General features: G+C 40.9%; 1 long non-coding RNA gene across 2 annotated transcripts; it reads left to right on the top strand.

The window, feature by feature from the left end:
* Positions 1–7,611: 7,611 nt before the first annotated feature.
* On the top strand, positions 7,612–17,419 carry LOC144522990 (uncharacterized). Of its 2 annotated transcripts, none has more exons than XR_013502470.1 (3): positions 7,612–7,702; positions 17,197–17,260; positions 17,387–17,419. It is a non-coding gene; the product is annotated as an uncharacterized LOC144522990 (long non-coding RNA). The 2 variants fall into 2 exon arrangements; XR_013502471.1 differs by lacking the exon at positions 7,612–7,702 and adding an exon at positions 7,764–7,915.
* Positions 17,420–24,404: the final 6,985 nt, after the last annotated feature.

The raw sequence follows: 24,404 nt of genomic DNA, 5'->3' as shown, positions 1-24,404 counted from the left end.
CAGCAAAGGAAACAGCATTTTTTTTTTTAAACATATCTTTATTTGACTCGGGTGAGACATGGAGATAGGCTGCAAAAGGCCTAACAGTTCTTAGCTGTTCTTCTGGAGAAAGGATCAACATGTTTGCCTTCTCTGGCAGAAGTCGGGACCTCTCCTGGCTTATAGTGTTCCCTGCAGCTTACTGCCATTACACTTTCTGACCATTTCAGATTTAATTTATGAACGTGCCCACAGCAATCAGCTGGCTAATAGTTACTGGTAATCATTAACTCATGTTGTCGTATAATTTACTTAACTCCGTGTGTGGGCTCCATGCTGCTAACATACAACATACCTGGGGCAACGATAGATGAACTAGCTAGATGGTCGAAAACTGGGGATTTCTCCGTCTGTATATGATGGACTTTACTTAAATGATTTGAAAGATTACTCGTGTTTCCGCCCTTACATGCAAAATCATACCTGCAAACTCTGAAGGGCTGAAAAAGGTGACACATTTTATATACAGGTTTTGCGCCAGCTCTCTGAGCATTCTCCGGCAGAGCTCTCAATTGGACGTAACACAGACTTTGTAGGGAGCTGAACATCGTTTAGAGAGCAGCACCCCAGGCCCACGCAAGAACACGTGGGGCAGACAGCCGCGGTAGTGCTTTATGTACAATTTGAATATGTATTCGTATTTAGAATAGTCAATCACGTCTTGTCAGCTGGAGTAAGAAACCGTACACATTGGGCTGATCCCATGGTGAACGCCACTCATTCACTCTGTACAGTACCTACTTTTTCCCAATGAGCAGGCCTTAAGGGAAACACACTTTCGACGGCACAAATGGGAACAATGAGGACGTCATCGTTCTGCATTGGCGGCTCAATTATTGAAGCGCAAGAATCGATAGCGGAGCTCCGGAGTATTTTTTATAAGGAGCTGAGTAATGCATATTACTCATGACACTGTCACAGGAAATGGAGGAAAATACTGTATACACTGTGGAAAAAGCAGCCTCAGGAGAATCCAAATCGATTTAATTCAATTTGGGTCAGCCCGTCTTATTTCAAGATGGGTTTTTTCACTCATGGGCAAGAAAAAGAGAATTTGGACAAAGTCTCTCTTACACTCCTGCCTGCTTCCCCCCTTTTTTCTTCCCTTTCTTCCTTTATTTGTCCTGGAAATAAATGACTTGGGTTACAGGATAAATTATTTATTTCAAAAATGTACTGTATCCTTCATGCTTCTTTCTCAGTCTCTTATAAGCTCCAGATGCAAATGTTACTGTGTCCCATCCCTATAAATAGCAGCCGCCAGAGGGTTTCTTCCAGGAGTCAGCCACAGTTTCTCCACCATACTAAAATAAGAAGGGGAGGGGAGAGTGTTAGAGCAACACTGTGGCAATGCAGCCATTCTCACATTCAGTCAGAATACAGAATATCAGCATGGAGATAAGTAAGGAGGGGAGAATGAAGAGTAAAGAAAGAAGTTTTGAGTGATTCGTCAACATGACCTGGAGCAGGCTCCTGATAGGCCGCCTGCCTGTTGGTGCTCTGCCTTGATTGGCTGTTGCAACGTGCCCCAGTTTGGTGCGTATCTTCCCCTCACGGTTGGAGACTTGAGTTTAATGAATCTCACAACTGTCCATGGTGTTGGTAATAAGAACTTCACAATTAGCCTTTAAATGATGGTCTTGTGAATTGAAGTGTTATAAATACAGTGCCTCGCCGCATTACTGGCACCCTGATGATGAGCTAAAGAGAGGCAAATGTAGAAAATTGAGAATATTGTATCTTTTTCAGTTGTGATTGCTCTGTAAGTTTATTTTATTATTTGCACAGCGAGAACATTATTTTTTTGCTCTGAAAATGCGTCTATTATTGTTTCAGTGTTCACCGTGTTTGTATCTGCGTCATGCATTCAATGCAGTATTATTGAATGTATTTCAGTGGAATTCAGATATACGGAGCAGGTCTGCCGTTAATGTTGTCGTGGCAGCGACTACATGGCTGAATACATAATGTCAACCTGTCATGATTCGGAGGGAGAGCGTACACCACCAACAGTAACCTTACTGTGCCATGACAAAAATACAGACGGTTTGTTTTCTATTGATCTTAAAGAAGAACATTTAAAGTGAGAACCTCATTTTATACATATTTTAATAGTATTATAAACATTGCAATAGTTAAGAATGTTTGGCACATTATTGCCGTATTCAGTGACATAGATCAAATCAATTCCTACAAAAGCTTACAGTACAGAGTACAGAGATCTAGATCGGAAACCAAGTTAATTTAATAAAAGGAGAAAAAAAAAAAGATATTGGGCGTTTTTTAATTTTTTTGGAAGCTTCAATTATTGTCGCCATCTTTTTTATTTCGAAAATCTTTTTCTGAATACTGCTCATCACGAATCAGAACTAAAATAGAATATAATTTCTTGGATTTCCTGTGTGTAGTGACTTTATAAGAACATATTGGTCTTTTACTGTCTTTTTCAGTCTTCTTTACCAAAACGTACCAATAGTTCTTAAAAATGCAGAATATTTATTAGATACGGTTGATTGGAAATGTATTATTAATTGTAAATATTATTAAATAAATAATATTTTTTTTTTTTTATAAAATATAAAAAATAAAAACTTTGCTTAAAACCACAATGTCTAAATCTACACAATACTAATGTGTGTGGTTGGTCTATTTAGTTTTTCTTTTAAACAGCAACCATTAATGGCGTTTGTTACAATCCAAACGGTTGTATTAAAATAATCCGTCACTACTTCTATCGGCTTTCACCACAAATGTTCACACTAATTAAACTTCAAATTTGTATTAATAAATTCAACAGCACTCAAGTGAGAATTTAAAAGGAGATTCATTTGGATCTTTGCCTGAAGGATGGAGGAATGGTGATGCAGACTTTTTGATTCAGGAAAACTCTTGTGGAGGATCTGGGTGAATGTGACACGTACCCTCTCAATACGCACGCTCTCATTCTGATCCCTTTCACTTTCATTTCAGTGGCACAACACAAGCAGACACATAAATATCATGCAGGTACACAGATGCACGCACAGTCCCTGTCTCTCTGTCCTCATTAGGAAGGCTGTATTGGTTCACAGCTGATTGTGGGGACTGCACAAAGTGATCCTGATGAAGTCTTTATTTTCCATCCCAGCTAACTAATCAATTTCATATTCTCTCTCTCTCCCTTCCCCTCCCCCCTCCTCCCCCCGTCTGTCTATCCCCGCCTCCATCTCTCTGACTGTCTTCTTAAAAGCCTGACACGGAGCCTGGAGTGAGACAAACACCAATGGGAATCATTTCAATAAAGACTGCCATCATATAGAACCGTGGAGCTAACACTGCGATAGCAGGATTCATAGCAATTTAATTACCTTAAAAGGAACAGGGGGATGAAAACGTCTCCGCCAGATAATATTCACTTTATTCGCCAAGCTTTGCGTCAACAAACCAAAGACAAATGTGTGAGAAAACCCTGCTTCTCAAGCTAAACACAAGTTATTTATGAAAATATGCATGTGGTTCTAGTTTTGGGTATCTCACAAGCATGTGATTGCATGGGTTTATTCATACATTCAAATCTGTTTTAGAGTGCTAGAACAAAATGAGGTAGGGTCACTTCCATGGAATACAATTGGATGAATGAAGACGAAAAAATAAAGAAAAAAAAATCCAAATGCACACAAAGCTATTTTGCTCGTGTAACCAGAGTGCAGCCATGCACAACCTAAACATTGACTATACAGCACAATCTAAATAAATGGCTGCCCCTTGTTACATAATGTATTCTTTCAAACCAACATGAATTGCATTCCCTGTGACTGATATCACTGTTGAAAATGCATGAACACTTGTTCACAGGCCCAGCCTGCAGTGGCTCTTCCCTGAAGAGACTGTACTCTTGAATTGTTTAAATCTCTCTCTCTTCCCACAACATGACACAGACATGAGACCCGTGTTCCCTGAGTCCTGAGACAACGTTCTCTAATCCAGTGGTGTTTTCAAAGCAAGATGAAAGGGCAATGGAGTGCACACAAGTGCAGATTTTAGTGGAGCAGCTAAGCTATGGTAAAATATTTGGACCCAGCAGAGCACAGATTTAGCTTCTGAAACGGCACGCTTCACTAGGCGCCATTTTTGGGGTGTGTGAATATATGGGTGACACTGACTTTTGTCAAATTGGGTTCGTGCTCATTTCAAATATTTTGCCTGTTAGAAGGTAGAATATAAGGAAAATCTACATGAGAGGCAATTTTAACATTGAACGTACAAGATTAACGTTTTTTTTTAATAAAAATATATTCAATTAAAACATTGCTGCAAATGAACGATACTGTACTATTAAAAAAACTGCACACAGTATAATAGAAATACATATGGCCCTGTAGTCATGTAATATTAAATACAGTAATGTATTTTTTAAATATTTGTTTACTACTCGTGCATTTACTATTTTAAAATGCTGTACCCTGTGAGCTACACCATAATAAAAAATAAATAAACTAATAATAATAATAATAATTAATAATAATAATAATAATAATAATAATAATAATGTTTTGTTTCTGTAATATCTTGCTTGTCTTCATTCAGCAGGGAAACTAAACTAAATGGATATCTAAACCTATTTTGCCCACAGAGACTGCTGTGTGCTCGCTGCCTGCCATTTGCAGGCCTCTGAAGCTGCATTAGTTGGTTTGGTGAGCTCCAGCTATAAATCCTCACGGGACAGCAAATAACAGCTCTGCTGAAGGCTCTTTGAGAATGACCGATTGTACATTTGGGGTAAAAAAGCCCACCATCAAAAAAGAATTCCATTGTTCACATTCATTGAAACTAAGGTTTTTTCTTTCCCTTTCTTGACTTCACCGCCATATTTGCAAGTGATGAAAATGAGATTGTGAACTCCAAAGGATATTTCTGTTGAGGGGTGGACGATATTTATCTCTTTGGGTCTGTTTACCCTTTTCACCGGCAGGAATATTAACAGGAATCCAACATTTAGTGCTGCAGTAATCCCAGTGATTAAGACCTGCTGACAGTTGAAGGTAAAGTTTATTGTTACTCTGGAACCCAGGGTGCGCTGCCATATTAAAAACTGGCTCTGCATGCAGAGCTGGCCGTGAAAGCAGACACAAGAGACGAGGCGAGATCAAAGGGCTGCCCAGTAAGGATCTCACCACTACAGTGGTACTGTTCATCTGGGGAATGTGCGTTTGTGTGTGTGCGCTGTGCGATGGGATCTGTACTGTAATATAGTTGGAAACAAAATAACACTGTAAGCAGTAATGTAGATGGAAATAAAGATGTAGATAAAATATGGCCTTCAGTTGGTCATATTAAGACATCACAACCAAGAATATATAAATACTTAAAATTACAAAAAAAATGTAAACCCTAGAAAAGATCCTAATTGTCATGATCTTCACGATCTTTACCTTCTTTAGTAATACTTTTCTTAAAACTGTGAATTTATGTCACGTTGAATTGGTAAGTAAACTATATGTTGATAATAAATTACATGTTAGAGGTAGACTTATTTATTCCGATACATTCCCTGTGCATATTGTACAAAAACTGTGTCCAAATACTCACACAAGAAGCACTTGGGACCTGACCTTCACACTGCGACGTTAGAAAAACACAAAGGAACAAAATAAAACAAAACAAGAAAAGAAAAAAGAAATTAGTGGTTCGAGGCCACAAAAACAGGACCCACACAGAACATTGCAACTGCACTAACATAAAAAAAAAAGCCCAGCATCCATTTTTTTGGGCTCTGCCACCCAATGTCCAATCAGCTGCTCAGGTTGGAAGATGAAAATGCCACTTTTCCTGCAGGCAGCCCCAGGCATGTCATTAGGAGAGGAATTTGATGCCCTGTTCAAGCGCTTGGAACTATCAAGTGCAGTAAAAGTGAAAACTCATCAGTTTTTCTCCAAATTTCACCATGTCCTTGACTTGAGTGTGTGTGTGTGTGTGTGTGTGTGTGTGTGTGTGTGTGTGTGTGTGTGTGTGTGAGCGAGAGAGCGAGAGCGAGAGAGAGAGAGAGAGAGAGAGAGAGAGCGCGAGACAGAGGGCCTATAGGATTAGGCCTTTAGGTGTCACTGTACTTTCAAGAATCCATCCTGCCCCCTCACACAAACACTCACACTGTAACAAAATGGTGTCACGTTGGGGCATCTATTGTTCAAGAACGCTGGCTTTGGCTTTCAGTCTGTCGTGGCAGTACAGAGAGGGCCCTGTGCTCCACTGAGTTCCCCTCTCAAGGGACGTGTGATTAATGGGCGAAGAAACAACTTTGGAGTTGTTCACAAAATCAAATTTCTCACCGAGATGTCAATACGGACCAACTTTGACTGCCACAGAGTTTTGTTGTCTGCAGTGAGCACATTTAGAAGTTGAGTCTCATTCCTTTTTTTTTTTTCTTTTCTTTTCTTTTTTTTAAACAGCAAATGTTCCACTTTCCCACAACCGCAGGAAATCTGCAAGAGTGCCGGAGCACTATCGAGCAACGACTTGGTTTATAAGGTGTAATTGCGACAAATTATACTTGCGTTTACTTGTAATATACCTTGTAATTCCATTCTCGCAGAGTAAAATGCCTTTTTGAAAAAAGTAGGGAAAAAAACAAGAGATGAAAAGAGACTTTTTAAAGTCTCAACATTACACATTGAACACTGCAAGAACAAAGCCCTGCCATAAATACATCCATATGCTTTCTGTTTGTGGCTACGCATATTTCTATTCAAGGAAAAACATGCGGTTTTATGCTGGGACTTACTACTCAGAAAATAACCTTTGTAGATGAGAAGATTTGAAACAGTTTTTCCCTCCCTCCTCCCTTTTTCTGTGCTTCCTCTTTCTTTCTCCCTGCATGATTTTACTGCTGTATCACCCCAGATAGAGATCTGCCATCTATGCTGCGTTCAAGACTAATCAGCCCTAGCATTGTTATGTTGTTAATATTCAGACAACCCTCTGCCAAAAAAAAAAGAGGCATAAATAGGGCCTGAGCAACAGCAATGACAAACACAGCCCCAATGACTACAAATACCAGCTATAAACACATACTAATAAAGACAACACAGACGGTTTTGAGTCGGTGATCGGGGGAGGGGGAAAGGCAGACCTATAAAAACTCTCTACAGGTCTCTAAAATCTAATTTTTGTATTTATTTGTTGGAGCTCCTCATATCAAGGAAATGTAACTTTGGGCGGCTGCTGTTAGAATTGGTCCGGGCCACTCTTTGTGTTGCTGAGAGCAGCCTGAGAAAGCTGCAGATGGAGCTACAGCACCCGTAGGAGTCTCACCGGGGAACATTAAAAATATAACGAGAGGTTACCAGTTCTAGGCAGGATGGACATGCGCTGCCTGACATGCTCGCTACAATTCAAGTAAATCTTGCCCATACTGTACCACATGCAGCTAGCTATTCCCAACATGTTAATTACATGAATGAAAATGTTCACTCTCCTGGCTCTTTACCCTCCAAACCTGCTTTTTGCATCACCATTGCAATGTTTTCTTTAGCACAGAAAAAGCCAATGTTGTTTTGGGACAAACGGCTCAGCCTGCTGAGCTGAAATGAACGCTTCTGACAAGATTTGGGTAAAGTGAGGACACTGTGCTCTGCCCTGCTCTGTTTGGAATTTTGATACAAGCCCTCAAACACATTCAGCAAAGATGGTAAGGAGCAAGCAGAAACAGCGGTATTCTCCCTTTGCATCCTCTCTCTCCCTCCCTTCTTTTCCCACTGTTTTCTCCCTCTCCCTTTCTACATTATGCTTCTGTTGGAAATTAGCTGGAAGACAAAGACCGCATGTGTTGCGACATGGCATGCTTACTTTACCGGTGAGGTTGAGATTTCCGGTGCACAACCTTCCAGGCATTGCTGCACAGGTAATTAAAACTCTTTGGATTTTTTCTACATTTCTGCTGACGGGGCTGTTTGGGGCGAGACTTTAGGAGACAAATGTAGCTTGACACGTTTTTATGGGGTACGGGGCCGATGTAACTCCAACTGAGCATGTGTTCGAGAGAAAGTGCAAAAGAATAAGGATGTTCAATGAGCTGTGTGTGTGTGTGTGTGTGTGTGTGTGTGTGTGTGTGTGTGTGTGTGTGTGTGTGTGTGTGCGTGCATGAAAAGAGTAGTCAGGAGAGTTTAGGGGGCAGTGTGTTTAAGCAGAGATAGGCAGCAGCCTATACATGAGGCTTTGTGACCTACATTGAAGAAGGAAGGGGTGATAAACAGAGAAAAGGAGTAACAGACAGGTCAAGCAGAGCAGAGAGGGGAAGGGTTGAAAAGGGAATGAAAAACAGAGAAAGGAGTAAGTGATAAAGAAGTGCGAGATGGCGGTGAAAGAAAGAATGAAAGATGGAAGGAGGGAGGGGGAGAGAAGAAATCCAAAAGAAAGGAAAAAGGAAACCGGCAAAAAAGGAAACCGGCAAAAAAGGAAACCGGCAAAAAAGGGTTGGATTTCAAATCCAGTGCTCCCGACAGTGGCATGCCAGATGACCATGGGCATGTCACGCTGCCATCTGTTCTTTCTGTCTGGCCTGTCAACATACCTCTAACTCCAGTTAAAACATGACATTCCAGCTTCCTTACACACCGAGGGGCAGCCGTCGTCACCCCGAGCGAGCGAGATAGAGACACACAGACAGAAAGAGAGAGAGATAGGAAGGTAGTGACGGAGAATCCGGGGAGGAATCATGAGAGGGAGGGAGGGGGGAAGAGTGAGATACAGTACAGGCAAGAAAAGGAGTGACCTTTTCTCCAACAGCCTATCTTCATGAGCTGATATTGTTATCAATGTATTACTCCCTGGATGGCCACTAGAGCTACAATAACGCCATTGAACCGACAGTCCATCATCATAGGACAAAGAGGGGCGCTAACACCGACATCCTATGGGGCATTGGGTTGCAACTGATTGCACTCATAAATGAGCATGGCTCTCATAAAATCATGTGGTAACTGCTTAGCGGTGCACAGGGTGATGGCTTTTGTTATCAACAGCTCGAGTGCCACGCGGGCTGTCTGTTTGTTGTAGTGTCCGGGTGGCCGGGTCGTGTTTTCAGATGTGAAGTTAATCATGCATCCATTGAAATGTGTTATTGCAACACGGATGATGGGAGGACGAGGGAAGCACTTATATTATTTATTTTTACCATTTCATTGTTCACTTTGATATGAGAATTTTCACCAACAATATTTTCCCTCTTATTTCATTTATTTTACTCTCTTCTTTGGGCATTACAATTTTTGAAAGAGTCGGCAGTGCTGTGCGCTCATTAAGATTTATTCTGGCAGCTGGAAAGGACAGAGCTTTGATGGGTTTCGATTTTAGCAGGGAGGCAGGCTCCAGAGGCGGCGGGCCACGTAACAATCCCTGGACACATGTTTATCTTTTTTTTTTTTATATGTGCCAATAAATACCCTTTAATTCTTAATGACATGAGCTGGGTGTGTGCATGGTAAATCCTTAAGGTTGCTGCCTGAACATGAAACGCTCTGTAGCAAATTTAGAAATAAACAAAAACAAATATCAAGGAATATCGAGGGAGACTTCAGGACTCAGATGTTTCTCTTCAGCCCTTGGATAACTTTTCCTGCATAAAAATGAGCATTCACTACTGTCCCCTAAAGCTTGAGAGTGGTTCATGTTCCCAAATGTTGATTGAGCTGTCGTGGGCCAGAAGTATAGAGATATGTGAATGCTAAAATTAAGTTGCATTAAAACCTACATAAAAAATATGCACCAATAGATTTTTCCACCAATTACTTGTCCATTTTGATGAGCCAATAAGGGCTGTCTTCCCATGCCCTGAAGCAAACATTTTGGTGCTGTGGAATGACAGTCAGAGTCATATTTACCAAGAGACAAAGGGATTAAGATTATTATGACGGTTAATCATCGTGGTGATCTACGTAAATGTGTGCCAAGCAGGAAGCTCCTCTACCCCAAATACAATTTGAAATGTTAAGAGACCTGAGAGAACTCAGGGATCAAGCTACTGAATGTATTGATGGTATTAGTCCTGAGTCTGTTGGATTAAGTCCCTCGCCGCGCCTATTGCTGGTTTGGGTGAGTGGCACTAGCCCATTAACTTCACACAGGAGTATTTTTTTTAGGAATTCAAAGCAACCCGCTAAATGACCACATTGCTATGAATATGGAGTATGTTTGAACTGCTACCTGTCTTTTGGGGATTCAAAAGCAAACCAGAAAAAGGAAGAGACAGAGAGAAGCCTGGTATTTGGGTCAAGGAAAAACCTTTCTGGAAAAAAAAAGAGAAGCAAAAAAAACAGTAAAGTAATCCCTTCTACCGCAAGCTACTTAAATCATTATTGAGCTCTTTGCGGGGCAACGTTTTACTTCCACCCTTAATGTATTCACTTTCAGTTCCTGAGCAAAGCATCCCTGTTCACTTATTGCTGCCAAGTGAGGTGAGGTGACGTGCTGACTTTAGAGAACAACTTAACAGAAAAGATCGTGGGACAGTGCCAATAACCAGAAAGATAATGACACCTGTGAGGAAATTCCTCACCAATTATGAATAGAATAATTACCTTTGAAGTTGCAGGCTGAAAATTACAGTCTCTGTAGCTTTCACATTTCCCCTCACATAACCTCATGCCCTGCCAAACAACTGTGTACTTTCCTACCGGTCCTAACACTCGGGGGATTAGGGGAGGTAATTCTACAAAGACCATGCCTTGCGCTTTCCTCCTCATCCTTCAGTGACTGATACATAAGGGAAGTGGGACCTTGACCCACTCCTGACTTAGGGAAATTGCTGTGACCCCTTTGCACTTTTGGGAGGAGGCTAGACCTGGCACATAGGCGCTGGTGTGCTGTGGCAGACTCTTCTGACCCCAAGGACCTTTAGCTGGCCTAACCCCTCCGGCCATGCATTCACTCTCTCTCTCACACACACACACACACACACACACACACACACACACACACACACACACACACACACACACACACACACACACACACACACACACACACACCTCCTGCTAGATGGATTGGGTTACCCCTTAGAAGAGATGGCTGCCTCTGTTCTGCACCCTCTCCCCATTTTCATCCTGGGAGCCGAGGAATGCCCCAGTCATTAACACCAGCAGCCTGCCTGTACCGGCAGCTAAAAGGTCTGCATTCATGAGCCATCCTGGAAACCAGATGTGCTTGTGCTGTGAGAATGTGTGTGTATTTGTGTCCATGTGTATATGCAGTGGCTGGAGTGTGATTCAAAGTGTTTAGGAGCAGCAGATCAAGCTATGTGTGTGCCTGAGCCCCCAGGGCCAGAGTGGTGCACAGGTCACCGCAGACAAAGTGGAGGTGGAGTGGGAGGAAAAACACACACACACACACACACACACACACACACACACACGCTTTGCACACACACACACACACACACACACACACACACACACACACACACACACACACACACCTTTGTGAATTTAACATTTCATCCAACTAATATGAACCTCCCAAAAAGGGATTTTGTTTCTATAATTTGCTTTCATTTTTCAAAATACATATTACAAAAAAATTACAAATTAAATAAACAAATTAGAAAAAAGCATATTTCCCCACTTTCCCAAGAGGTATTTAGACTTGCAGTTATTTTCGGTTGCATTAGCCAAAGTTTTGAGATGTCACCCTCTGAGAAACCCACTAGAAAATAGTTTCTAATGAAAACTGTTGACAGCTGGGTCTGTGATTAATTACACTGATTATATGAACCAACCAGGACATTGTTTCTGGAAAGACACATTGTTGACGACATTTTCCAATATAATATTTCAATAGGGTTGCCACAGCCAAGACCTCAAAACCTGATCAAATAAAACCAACACCGTCTGCATGGCTTGGTAGTGGCAAATATCTTTCTTGTGATTTTGGTGAACTAACCCTTTTTAACTTATAAATAAGCAAACACCCATTCCTATATGCTGACTGAGTGTGATTTAAAAAAAAAAATCTAACACTGGTAGTCTTTGGTCTATCCATCAGACTTTTTCTATTGGGCTCTCCAGGGTGTGTAATATTTATCATTTTCAACAAATATGATTTCCCTAAATTTAGTCTGTGGGATTCAACAAAGTAAAATTCACTTGCTAAATATCATACCTGGGAAATACAGCTGAACGTAAGTTATTAAACACACCATAGGACGTCTGGAAATACTATCAACAGCTCTAATTAGGGAGTTTTAATTCCTGTCTTTAATTCACTTTACCCACACAAATCCAAGACTGAAGATACAAAATGCTGCCAACTAATCTTTGCCACCCACAGAAAAACAACACCGCTGCCAGAACTAAAACAAAATGAAAATGCATTGAATACGTTTCAGAGTCAATTAATTTCTTCCAGTGAGAGCCTTGCTAACACTGAGCAGAACAGTCCCATTTTGAAGCGGCAATCCATTTTGGCTAAGTGATGTCATGCAGCCTGTCACGTTAGTCTGTGTGAAGCAGTGGGCCTATTCCTCATCTCAGCGGCCGCTCGCTCATGGTGGGGACAAACGACATTTCTTTCTCATTTGAAAGGAAATAACAGGGCCAGAAACGGCTCTGGCAGTCAAACAGAAGCTACACTCAACCAAGGACGCCAGCCAGTCTTTGTTTGTTTTTTATTCTCTCTCTCTTTTTTTTAGTAACACTAAAAGAGCTGTGTATATGTGCTCCGATATTACTGGGGTTATATCACTTTTTGAGTTGCTCTTAGGAGTTTTAAACTGGCCACGTGTTCACGGCAATCAGGTGGTCATTTCCACGGGACTCCACAAAAACAGCAGTGGTGACTTTGGATGGGGAATAGTAAACCCCTTAGCCCATGTCGATACAGTCACATATCTCTCCCCTATATTCCAATTTTCATGAACTGTACACGGAAATCCTTACGCCAGCGACTGCTTCATTATTAGCGTGCCTTGCACAGAGCTCAATGGCAGGCTATTGCATTGAGAAGCATATAACAGCCAAGCAATTTGAGTTGGGCAGCTGGGCATGCAGGTATTGTAATTTAAATTCTCTTCTCAATTCCCACGTCCCTGTACAGTGGGCTGTTGTTCTCCTCAAACAAGTTTGAGCTAACATTTCTTTGAACATGCTCTGTGTGCTTAAACTGTGAGACTCAAATTATAAACGACTTATGGCACTGCTTATTTCCACTCTACACACTTTCATGTATACTTTCTATGAAACTCTCAAACTTATCACACATGGACCTTGAGAATAAAAGAAATAACGAAACAAATACCTGCAAAACAGGGTTTTCTGCTGAGGTACAGTACATTTTAAAAATAATTACCTGACAACCAAGGCACCGCTGCACGGTAGAATTTACCAAAGTACACTCACTAAGAAGTCAGATGGAAGCATTATAAAAAATTGTAAGCTTTTTTTTTTTTTATCTTGAATTTAATTCAAATACATGATAGCTTCTGCTTCCATCACCACATTTGTGGACTAAAATGCCTCCCTGTTATCCACCATCTAAATGGCCATTAGCTGCTCTAACCCAATTAGCGGAACAAGATCCAACACAGCCTTCCATTGTCCTTCCATCACAGGAAACAGTAGAGGTTTGCTGCATTCTGATCAAATGTATGGTGATTAATGACAGCGCTCTCACTGTGTTGACAGGCTGTAACAGCTCTACAAATTCAGACCCACATTGGCGCTACACATATTTGTCTGTATAACTGACACTTGAATGAATAAATTGGGCAATTGCTCCATCACCAACCTGACTACCTTTACCCAAATGTTTTCCCAAATGAACAATAGGAGTGAGATGCTGTCAGGCCAACGTTCCCTCCTTGGCATGCCACATCTGTGCATCGGGAATAATGACCATGCTAAAAATATTAGAAACTCGGCAGCAAATTGCTTAAAGGTCGTTTTAATTATACGGACGGGCTGTCGAGCAGTCACACTTGACTGGAAATAGAAACAAATGATGTAATGGCTGAATGAGTTAGTACCATCCACCGACAGCTTGGTGAGCACCACCAAAGGAAGCTCCTGGGTGAGACGGTAAAGTGTAGAAAATGTAGCGTGGAGAACATGGACTTCAATTCTGCATCCAAAATCGATGAAAAATATAGTCCGTCCAAAAATTCTGACCTACATCAATGTGCAAGTTTTTCTCACACTTGCTCTGGAGAAAAAAAGTGAAAAGGCCAAAAGTTCTGAGAGAGTTGTTAAAATCTGAGGCAAGTGGGTGAAATGGATTGGATCCACAGCGGGAGAGCATGTCTGTGTATGTGGGTCATTTTATTGCTCTCAAACATGTTTTATTTACAGTTCTCTCTACTCAAAACATTTATGCGCTCTGGACATAATGCTGTGTCAGCCTTTTTTCCACGAGTGGCTGAGAACACATGAGCCCATGAACATGACTTGAAAGCTTACATACATCAGAGAAAGTAACCCAGTGGTCATGTATTTGTTTGTCAAAAATTAGGAGGTTGAATTGCATTAAAAACGTGCAAAGGTACAATTAATCCCAAAAACAAAACAAAAATCACGTCCACTGTGGTGCCGGTAACAGGGAAAAACCCTGGATGAAATAAAAGAAGACCAGAGCAACACAGCTAGACTGTTAGACAGCTAGAGTGAACAGATGAACAGGAGGAAGAGAGAAAAACTCTCTCTGCCTTTGAGGTGTATTTACATTATCCCCATTTGAAAAAAATAAAACTTTGAAGCACTTATCAAGCCATAAATCTCTGGCCCAGGAATTAAAAAAAGTAAAGAAATAAACACCCAACGTCATGCTGCTTTAAATGTCTGCCGTCTTTCCCCCACACCGCAGGAGTTCAAAAGAATAATAACTTTACCCTCACTCATCACCGCCCAGAGAAGCGTTAGGGCAGCTCATAATATTGTTTTTTTTTTTTTAATTAGTACCTCTAATCTGATCATTAAGGGCAGCAAAAATCTGCATAGCTATAGTACAACTGTGAACCAGGCTAGTAATTGAAGTGACAGCGGCGTCGTAGTTAGAAAACTCACATCTGTCTGATGACACTTCCCGCCATCTCTACCAGATTACGTGCTGTGACCAGAAGGCAAAAGGGCCGTTAATTGAGAAACATTGTGCGGGAGGGTAGAAAAAGTGTGACAGAGTGCATGGAAGTATTCAAGATCAATATGTTGTGTTCTATATATATATATATATATAAGGGCTGTCAAACGATTACATTTTCTTAATCGCGATTAATCGTTGAACTTCTATAGTTAATCGAGATTAATTGCATGTTTTATCACATGATTAAAATTCTATTATTTTGCATTTCAGAACTGTTTTTAAGTACATATTAACAATGGAAAGCAATTCTTACCAGTGGATCTTGATTGGGAATCAAATGAATGCAAAGAAAGTGACTTTATGAACTTGATTTTAAGATTTGTATTTGTTTATTATATATTTAATCTAGTCACACATTTGAATTTAACAACAACTTTGAATGCACCACAAGACTGTAAATTACCCGTTTCATTGAACGCACCGTCTGTGTTTTTCCGACAACAGCAGCTGCAGATTGTTACATCCCGGTGTCGGAATCCTCTAGCTAGCGGTAGGCTAACGTTAGCTGCTGTCGAGTATAGTGTTAACTAGCGTCATGTGCAGCGGTGTTTCTGTTTCCTGTAATGTCCGTTTTCAGAGCATCAGAGAGAAGTGCAGGCATATCAGTGGCACCGGAATGATGCACCGAAATCCGCGTTGCTATTCCTGCAGCAGCAGGATGCGTAAAGAGGAAGTACGGCAAAATAGTAGCCTGTTAGGAACGACGCAAAGCCGAGTGAAGTGAAAATAAATTAATAAATGGTGGCATGTGATTAAAACGAATAAAAAAAATTAACGCATTATGCTCGACCCTTAATCGCATCGCGATTAACGCGTTAATGCTGACAGCCCTAAAAATATATATATATATGTGCCCTAAAAAAAATATATATATATATATATATGTGTGTGTGTGTTTTAGTTTAGCTGCAGTAGAAAAAAGCTTGAAAACACAGGCTAATACTCAGGAGGGAAGGTTAAAGCCTTTGCCCCAGCTATAGGATTGGGCATCGAGAACCGATTCCTACTTGGAATCGTTTCAAAAATTACGATTCCAGTGGAATCGTTTCTTTATTGGAATCGTTTGCAATCGTTTAGAGGATTTGGTTTCAAATCCGATCATCACTTCCCAATTTAATATGCGTGAGTTTTGGTTTCCGAAGCGACCAGGCGCTTGTTGTGTTGCAGCCTTGGAGCACAGTTAGCAGCCCTCTAGTGGGGCTTTATTTTACGTTGAAAAAGCGGTAAAACTGCAAACCACCATTGAATCAAAATAAAACGTTCCTCTTATTTGTGAAAATAGGCATGTGACCCATTTCAACTCCACCCCTCAAAGAATTGGAATCGTGAATCAATAAGAATCGGAATTGGAATCAGAATTGTTAAAATCAAAACGATGCCCAACCCTACCCAGCTAGATGTAACAAATCCTGCATCCTTAGAAGTACTAAGTAAAGAAATATTAGCCAGTGAAAAAATTTTAAAACCAAAAAAGAGGGAGAGTCCAGAAGGTCAAGAGACAGTTAGAGTGATAGCCAGAAGGGAAGAGGATGTACGGTGGATAGTGGTAAAGTGGTGGACTGGTACTGTAAGGCTGGAGATGGAGAACAGATGGAAAGAGCAGGGGGTTATGATTAGTGCTACATGGGGACTGGGCCTCTGCAGTGCTTAGTGTCTAGTGGTGGTTGGCCCTTAGGCGGAGTCCTCAGCACTCATTCCCTTCCCATGGTACCACCGTCACTAGCCAGAAAATCCCAGCATGCCTGCCTGTTCTTCCATCCACTCAGTGCTGTGCAACACCAAAACCATTTCTCAACATTCTCGTTCTGGCATAAAAAAATATGTCCCGTTGACATGAGTGTCCCTCAAGGAATTACACGGTTGTTCTCATCATTTTACATCTCCTCCATGCTGGATGAGTCCGAAATGTACGGTGTGTTTATTATGATGCTGCATGTTTGTCACATTATTACCACAGATATTGCCTTTGTTTAGCATTTTTATGTATCTATTTACTTTATTATTATTTCTTTCCACACCCGAACCCCGATTTCCCCCCCCCCCCCCGCCCCTCGCCAGCCTCAATTCAACCATCACTCAGCACAGCACAATTTCAGCCAGAGCCTCAGCCGGCCGAATTAGGGTAAGTTGAGCTGATCCAGATTGTAATCAAAGCGAAAATAATGAGTGGAGGACAAAGACTGTGATATTACTCTAGCTGGCTTAACATTTCTCTCCCTTTTTTCCCCCTTTCTGTCTCCTTCCTAAGAATCCAGAGAAACACAAACAAACAGCAGGACGGGGGAGACGGGGGGGCAAGGCTGGTAGCGAAAGAATTAGACATAAGTAAGAGATAAACAGAGGGAGGCAGCGAGTGGGGCAGCAGGCCTGTACTAGCCTCCACAGCCGGGGACTTGCAAATGAACTAATCACCTGAGGGGATTCTTCTCAGCTTACTTAAACAACCAGTAAGTTAAACACACATGCTTCACAGCCATTGTGGTATAGGTCTGTGTGCGTGTGTGTGCCTGTCCATGTCCTTGTGGGTATGTGAGCATTGGTGACCTGCTGCCCAACTGACTAAGGCAAGCAGCAGGCCGTCAAAATAAGGCATCTGTTCCAGCGAATCCTGGCAGAGGCAGAGACAGTTAGTGAGATGAACTGGGAGGGAAGCCGGAGCCAGGGATGAGATCAGTGTACGGTGGCCCCCATTTGAGGTTTTCTGATTGTTTTTCTTTGCAATAATACAGGGAAACTAAATGATATGTGACTGCAATTTGTAAGGAAAACATGGGGCCTGCTGCAATTTAGGCATGCTGCAGTACTTCCACCTCTTTTGCCATGTAAATATAAGTGGCTTTGGGTTGTGACAAGTAGACAGAAAAAGAAAACATGGTAAAAAGGAGCTTCAAAAAAGTGAAGCACTGCAATGGTTTGTCCTTTTTAAAATTATTTTTTATATGCTTGTCTTTGATTCTTGCTAGTCCCAATGTTGGAGGTATCACTGGTTTGCTACACCCAGAAATGTGCCTAAGTATTTGAAAAACTAAAAAGAATCTAAATAATTTAACCAGCTAACAGTATTGTCACTATCATATATAGAAAGAAATCAATGTCACCTACCAATTCCATTCCAATTGCCATCTTATCTGCATTGTAGTATTTTGTACCAAAGCTGGCAAAACATCACGTCTGAATTCTTCCACTCCGTCCATCCAGCCCTCTAGTCTTCTCGCAGAGTTACTGTCTGACAATACCGTGGTGCAGGCACAGAGGCAGCTGCACAACCAACATAAGAAATTCTGTAAATTTCACACTCTGCTGCGTGCCAAAAAACCCTGGGCCCAGATTCTGTGATTTGGCCTCTTGAGTCTCATTCCAATCTTCCCCCCACCTGCCACCAACAGAGGACCCTGTTCCTGCTGAATCCCTGTTTGGATGCAGCTCCCAGAAAACAACTTGAAGTCACCGACTATAAGGTCACTTCAAACAAGTCGGAACAAGCTCAGATCTGTGGCACTGTGCAATCTGCATCATGCTCAGAGAAACCGTAGACAAGGAAACCAATGACAAGACATGACTAAAGAGAAACAGCAGTAAAAAATAAAAATAAAAAAGGAAAAAAGAAAAGCAATTAAAGCAATGCTGAATCTAGAGCTAATGTGAGGAAATATTCTAATAATTCTAATAATAATGGCCAGTGTTATCATAATATACTGTATGTGGAGGCCAGATAGTTTGGGACTGGCTCTTATACAAGATCTATTATTGCACAGGGCCTTATCTGAGAGACTCCAGTATTCACATACTGTAGGTGCCTGATGGGTTGTCATCTGCTGGACTGCCAGGCTGCATTTATTTCCTTTTTAGTTCCTGTCTCTTGTGATGACATCTTTCTAACAAGAAGAACAGGACATTCCCTTTAATCTGGCCCGCATTTACTTTAGAGATGAGCTATAGGCTGCTGACACTATCAGGGGATTGTTGTGCATTTTGATGCTCCAATGCCTAGAGGGGGCAAAGGAAATGTATTGATGGGAAATAGAGGTCCTGAGTCAAGCAATTTATAGGTCCTTCTCTTTCCCATATGGGAAACAAAGTTAAGTGAATCTCAATAAGCACTGTGGTGTGCAGTTTCCAGCTGGGGCCCTGCTGCATGCCTCTTCTGTGAGGAGTGTTTACAAATGCTTGTGTTGGATATGCACATATGGTATATAAACGTAAACATGTATTAACTGCTTTAAATGTAATGAAAAAATGGATAAAACAGCAATATAATTGTTTTGGGATTTAACGCAATTTTGTGCAATTAAATGAGTAAATGAAAGTAAAAAATTGTGTGTGTGTGTGTGTGTATGTGTATGTGTGTGTGTGGTATATTTTTGGCATCCCCTTTTTTTCTATTCACCACTAAAGTGAAATAAATACCAAGTTTTCCCAACCAAGCTTCAAGATTATTTGCCTTTTTACAGCATAAGCATTTTCCTACTGTACAATTTTCAAGCACAAGGAAACCACTAAACATTACATCCCACAATTGAATTACTTCTCTATTTCCATGTCATTGGGGAGTTAATAGCTGGTTACATGTTACTGTTACATGTTATGTGACATATTTATTGTGCCACTGGCTGCTCGACACATCAGTGCTTTAAACCTGGAGGGTCGCCAAGCCACGGGCAACAAAACTGTAAAATAAAGGTGAATTAAAATTTCACCTCAACCTAAAAATAATTTTACAGGCTAAAAAATGGCAATCTAAGCTTAATCTGAACTGCTTTAAAAAGAAAATAGTACATTATATTTTTCTGTTTAAAATATAAAAGGTAAGGGATGTTTTTTTCTAAATATCTGTATACACACACACACCGTGTTGCCACACTGAATGACAAATGGGCATTGTTTTTTGTTGGTCAATTCACAATCCTTTCTGGTTTCATTTGGATGACGGCAGCCTCTTCTAAGGGCAGCCAGTGGGCTTCAATCAGGAGCTGGATTTGTTTTGCAGCATCCCAGCAATTAACTGATTGATAATTTCTGGGTTGGTTTCCCTTAATTACAGGGATGATTGTAAATGAACATGGTGATCCAGTGAATTGGAAGCGACCTACACAACGTGGAACACCTCTTTCACATTTCTGCCATGTCTGGGCACCGCCCACACTCTGTTGTGGCTGCACAAATGACGTTGAAGAAATCTTCCCATGCCTGGCCCCCTTTACCACACTTATATTATCCTCTTAGAGATACAAGGCAATCTGGAATGTATTGTGCTGTCTAAACTTGATGTATAATTATATACAGTTAAAGGTTATAATTTAAATTTTTTTAATTCTAATTTGATTTATGCATTTCGAAACATCTATATATCCTAAAAAATGTGTATAACGAATGTTTTGCAGACAGGCATTTGTATGAAAGCACAGTGAATAAATAACAAAAGTGAAAAAAAAGTCTATATTTTTAACCCAGTACATCACTGTACAGGCAAAGCATGTGATGAGTGACATCGTTTCAACAGGAGGAGCCACCCTGCTGTCATGGTCTTGGGGGCTTTAACAAGACAACATGACGTTCTGCCTAGCAGGTAAACGTGCACAGTAGTGGGGGGGTTTTCAGCCTGTATATATATATATATAAATATATATACAGATCCAGGAACAACCTTAGGGTTGGTGAATTTCCAGGAGGTGAAACAACATTAGCACTTTATGTGACACAGGGGTCTCATTTATAAACGTGGCGTACGCACAAAACGGGGCTGAATATGTGCGTACGCCACTTCTCACGCAAAGGTTGTGATTTATAAAAAACAAACCTGAGGGGAGAATGTGCGGTTCTCCATGCAAACTCTGACCCATGCGTACGCACATTTTGGAGACAAAATAGGAATTGGCGACGCAGACGGTGAGGTGGTGAACTGAAGTCAGACTGCAGAAAGTAAATGGGAATAACGATTACTCGTAATATTTTCAAGTATCGATGCCTCACGCACATTTTTTCACTCCATATCATCCGCGTTACCATGAAAATTAAATCCAGCAGTGTTATTTGTGCTTGTACTGAGTGATAATTGTTCCATAAACACCTCCAACTCAAATCTTAAATAAAAATGTGTTCTTAATGTTTAAATCGGCGCTGTCTCGCCATCAAATTGTCCGCTACGGAGCGCAGGAGGAGGAGACGGCCCGACTCCATGGAATACAGGATAGCATCAAAAACCCTAGCATTAGATAACGGCAGAATACAGTGTAAATATCTAAATATCTGTCTTTAAAACTGTGCATATATCATCAAATGTCAAAGTCTGAAAATACTCTCTCGTTAAGCTCTCGCGCAATCGTTACACTTAATGTCCTCGTTATCGGTCCGAACTTTAATACTGTTTGTGACAAAACCTGTATGAAGAAAAGTGTGTTTGCCTATTAGGCTTTCTTTCTTGCTGTGATTTTGGCAAGGTGTTAACAATCACAAATTGTTGTAAACATATAAATACTGCCGTGCCCCCCCGTGCGTAATGCTGCATGATGGCACTGCTGGCCCTGCAGGAGGACTAACCCCCAATGGAAGAATCAGGAGAGAAATAGACTTCAGGGACCATGACGATGACTGGCTAATATGCCAATTTAAATTCCCTAAAGCTCTGCTGTTGGATCTATGTACTGAATTGGGTCCAGTAGAGAGGACAACGTGCCAGAACCGTGTCATCCCGGTCCAAATACAGGTCCTCGCCACTCTGGGGGAAACCGGCTGGTTCCTGAGGGAAATGGCAGACAGCTAAGTGTTGTTTTTTTTAGTAAATATTATATATAATCTTCAACTTTATCACTAAAGCTGGTTTGGATATAATATATAGTTCTGTTAAATCTATGTCTGGTATATCGAAGCTGTCCCAGAGTGCCGTAATGCCTGCACTTAATAATACGTCCTTTTGGACGTATTATTAATATAGGTAGTCTATACATCAGGTTTCCCTACACTGTGCAAGAACAGGCTGAAATTATAATTCAATTTGCAGCAATTCCTGAACGTCTGAGAAGTTTTTTGCTTTTTCTCTGCCAGTCATCATGATTCGGTGTAACGAAAGAACAACTGCCAGGGTCATTGACATACTGATCAGCATTCATGAGGTGCCTTACATTGACTATGGTTAAAAATGGGCGTGTACAGGGCGGGATAAGAGGTTGATTCAAGTACGCACACTCGTGGGTAATTGTGATTTATAAAGGGAACATTGCTCACAGATGTGCGTACGCACGGTTTTATAAATCTGAATTTCTTTTGGCGTACGCCATTTTTGGCTTTTGGGCGTACGTACACTTTTAGTAAGGATCCTACGCACAGTTTTATAAATGAGACCCCAGAAAACTATTACCCTGTGTCATGGGAGAACTTTGTATTTTTTTACATAAGTGCTTTACATTATAGTTTAACTTGGCAGAAGTAGCAGGACTACAAGTGATATAAAGTACATTGACAAAATGGTCTGAGGGGATTGCAGGTTGTATATGAGCCAGACAGATGATTGAAGGAGTTCAAGAGTCACGCTGCCATGTGGAGGAGTGTTCTGCAGCAGCTACAATCAAGGCCTTTATGGCGGCTATTACTCCCAGCTGATGGGGAGAGCGGAACCTCCTCATTATGGCTGCCTGACAGGGATCAAGGCCAGTAAAACTTCCACAACCTCTCAGCTACCCATGACCCAGTTGCTCACCTTCCAGTGACATCAACACCATGGCTAGGAGGAGAGATGAGGAAGAGAATCAAAAACAAAGATGGCATTCTCTACACACTCTTCTCCCAGTGTTTCCTCTTAATCCTCATAAATGAGAAGCAGTTGTAAGGCAACAGTGTTTGTAGTAGCTGTTAATAGAAATATCAATTTCAGCACTTGTGGTACTTCTGAGGTATGGGGCTTCTTTTGTCTGGGGATTGCTCCTTGGCAAAGCACCGGTGAGCTATGCTTCACAGGAATTTCTCTTCTCTTTATTTCAACATCTCCTGGAAAGGTATGTGGAAAATCTTTTGATAAACAGAGCTGAGGGGGAAAAACTAAAATTTAGACCAGGATAGTGTACAGTGAAGCATATGTCTGCAATTCAGTTTTAAGTCCCGATGAAGTTACAATGGAGTTTTGTTTACTGTATCATCAACATTGGAGCATGCTTTGGAAATGCTTGTACAATTGCAGAACGATCACAAAATCTGTTCACATGTGAAAGTGTTTTTCTATTTCTGAGAATTTTTTCCAAATGACTCATTGTTTATTGTCTGAAATGAGTCAAGAGCTAAAGAAGATTTCAAGCAACCTATTTATGCTTTATCTTTTAAGATGCAACGGTTGAGTTGAAGGGGCGAGCATGTTGCAGTAATAGAGTTTGCTTGAGAGTGTCCCCAAGTGCCAAAAAATTTAAGAAATTCTGAAGTTGAAAAGGCTTTTTCAGACTGTGCAGCAGAGCCAAAATACATTTACTGCAAACGTGTATCTCCTCAAGCTGCTGCCTTAATCTAAAAAAGAAAAAAACTTCCACTGCCTCTATTCTATGAGAGACCAAGGAGCCATCCATCCCTATTTTCCTCAATGCTTTACCACCCAAACTGCTCTCCCAACAAACTGCTCTCTGGCCTCTGAAGAACTGTATACAATGAGGTATATTAAACATCCATTATTGCATTGTTGTTAGCCAAATGGAAGCAAAGTGTAGAAATTGTTTTTATTTATAAAATGTATCAAGATGTGGGATTTCTTTTTCAGACTGTGAAAAAAGGACTTTTTTTTATGTCACATTAGGTCACATTTTTCCAGTGACTATTAAAATACACTCTATACATGACTATACAGTAATGAACAAGTAAGAGATCTGTCAGTTGGAACTTGTGTGATTTATTCAAAGCACTCCATGTGAAACAAAATAGATGGATGAGATTTGATTTGAGAGATTTGAATAAAAGAGTGCAAATAAAACAAACCAACAACCTCCTCAAAAAGCCCTTAATTTTGTATTCATACCATCAAATCCGACCAAACCCTCATAGGTTAAGTCTCGGTCAACATGCTCTCCTTTCAGTGTTAACAGAATCAACAGTAAATTATACATGAGAAGCAAGCCTCTACCTAACCCATTAAAAACACCCTAACCTGCAGGTCAGGCAGCAGACAGCAATAACAGAATCTACCATCGCACCTTTCCTAGTCATGTCAACTGAGATAATAAGGGCCTCGGCTGGGGGCATGACATGAACACATTCTGATACTGCAGCCAAACAAGGGAGGGGCCACTGAGCGT

The sequence above is a fragment of the Sander vitreus genome, chromosome 9 (genome assembly GCF_031162955.1).
Source record: "Sander vitreus isolate 19-12246 chromosome 9, sanVit1, whole genome shotgun sequence".
NCBI lineage: Eukaryota > Metazoa > Chordata > Actinopteri > Perciformes > Percidae > Sander > Sander vitreus.
Note: the sequence above shows the minus strand (reverse complement) of the source record. Positions and strands in the feature narration are given on the sequence as shown.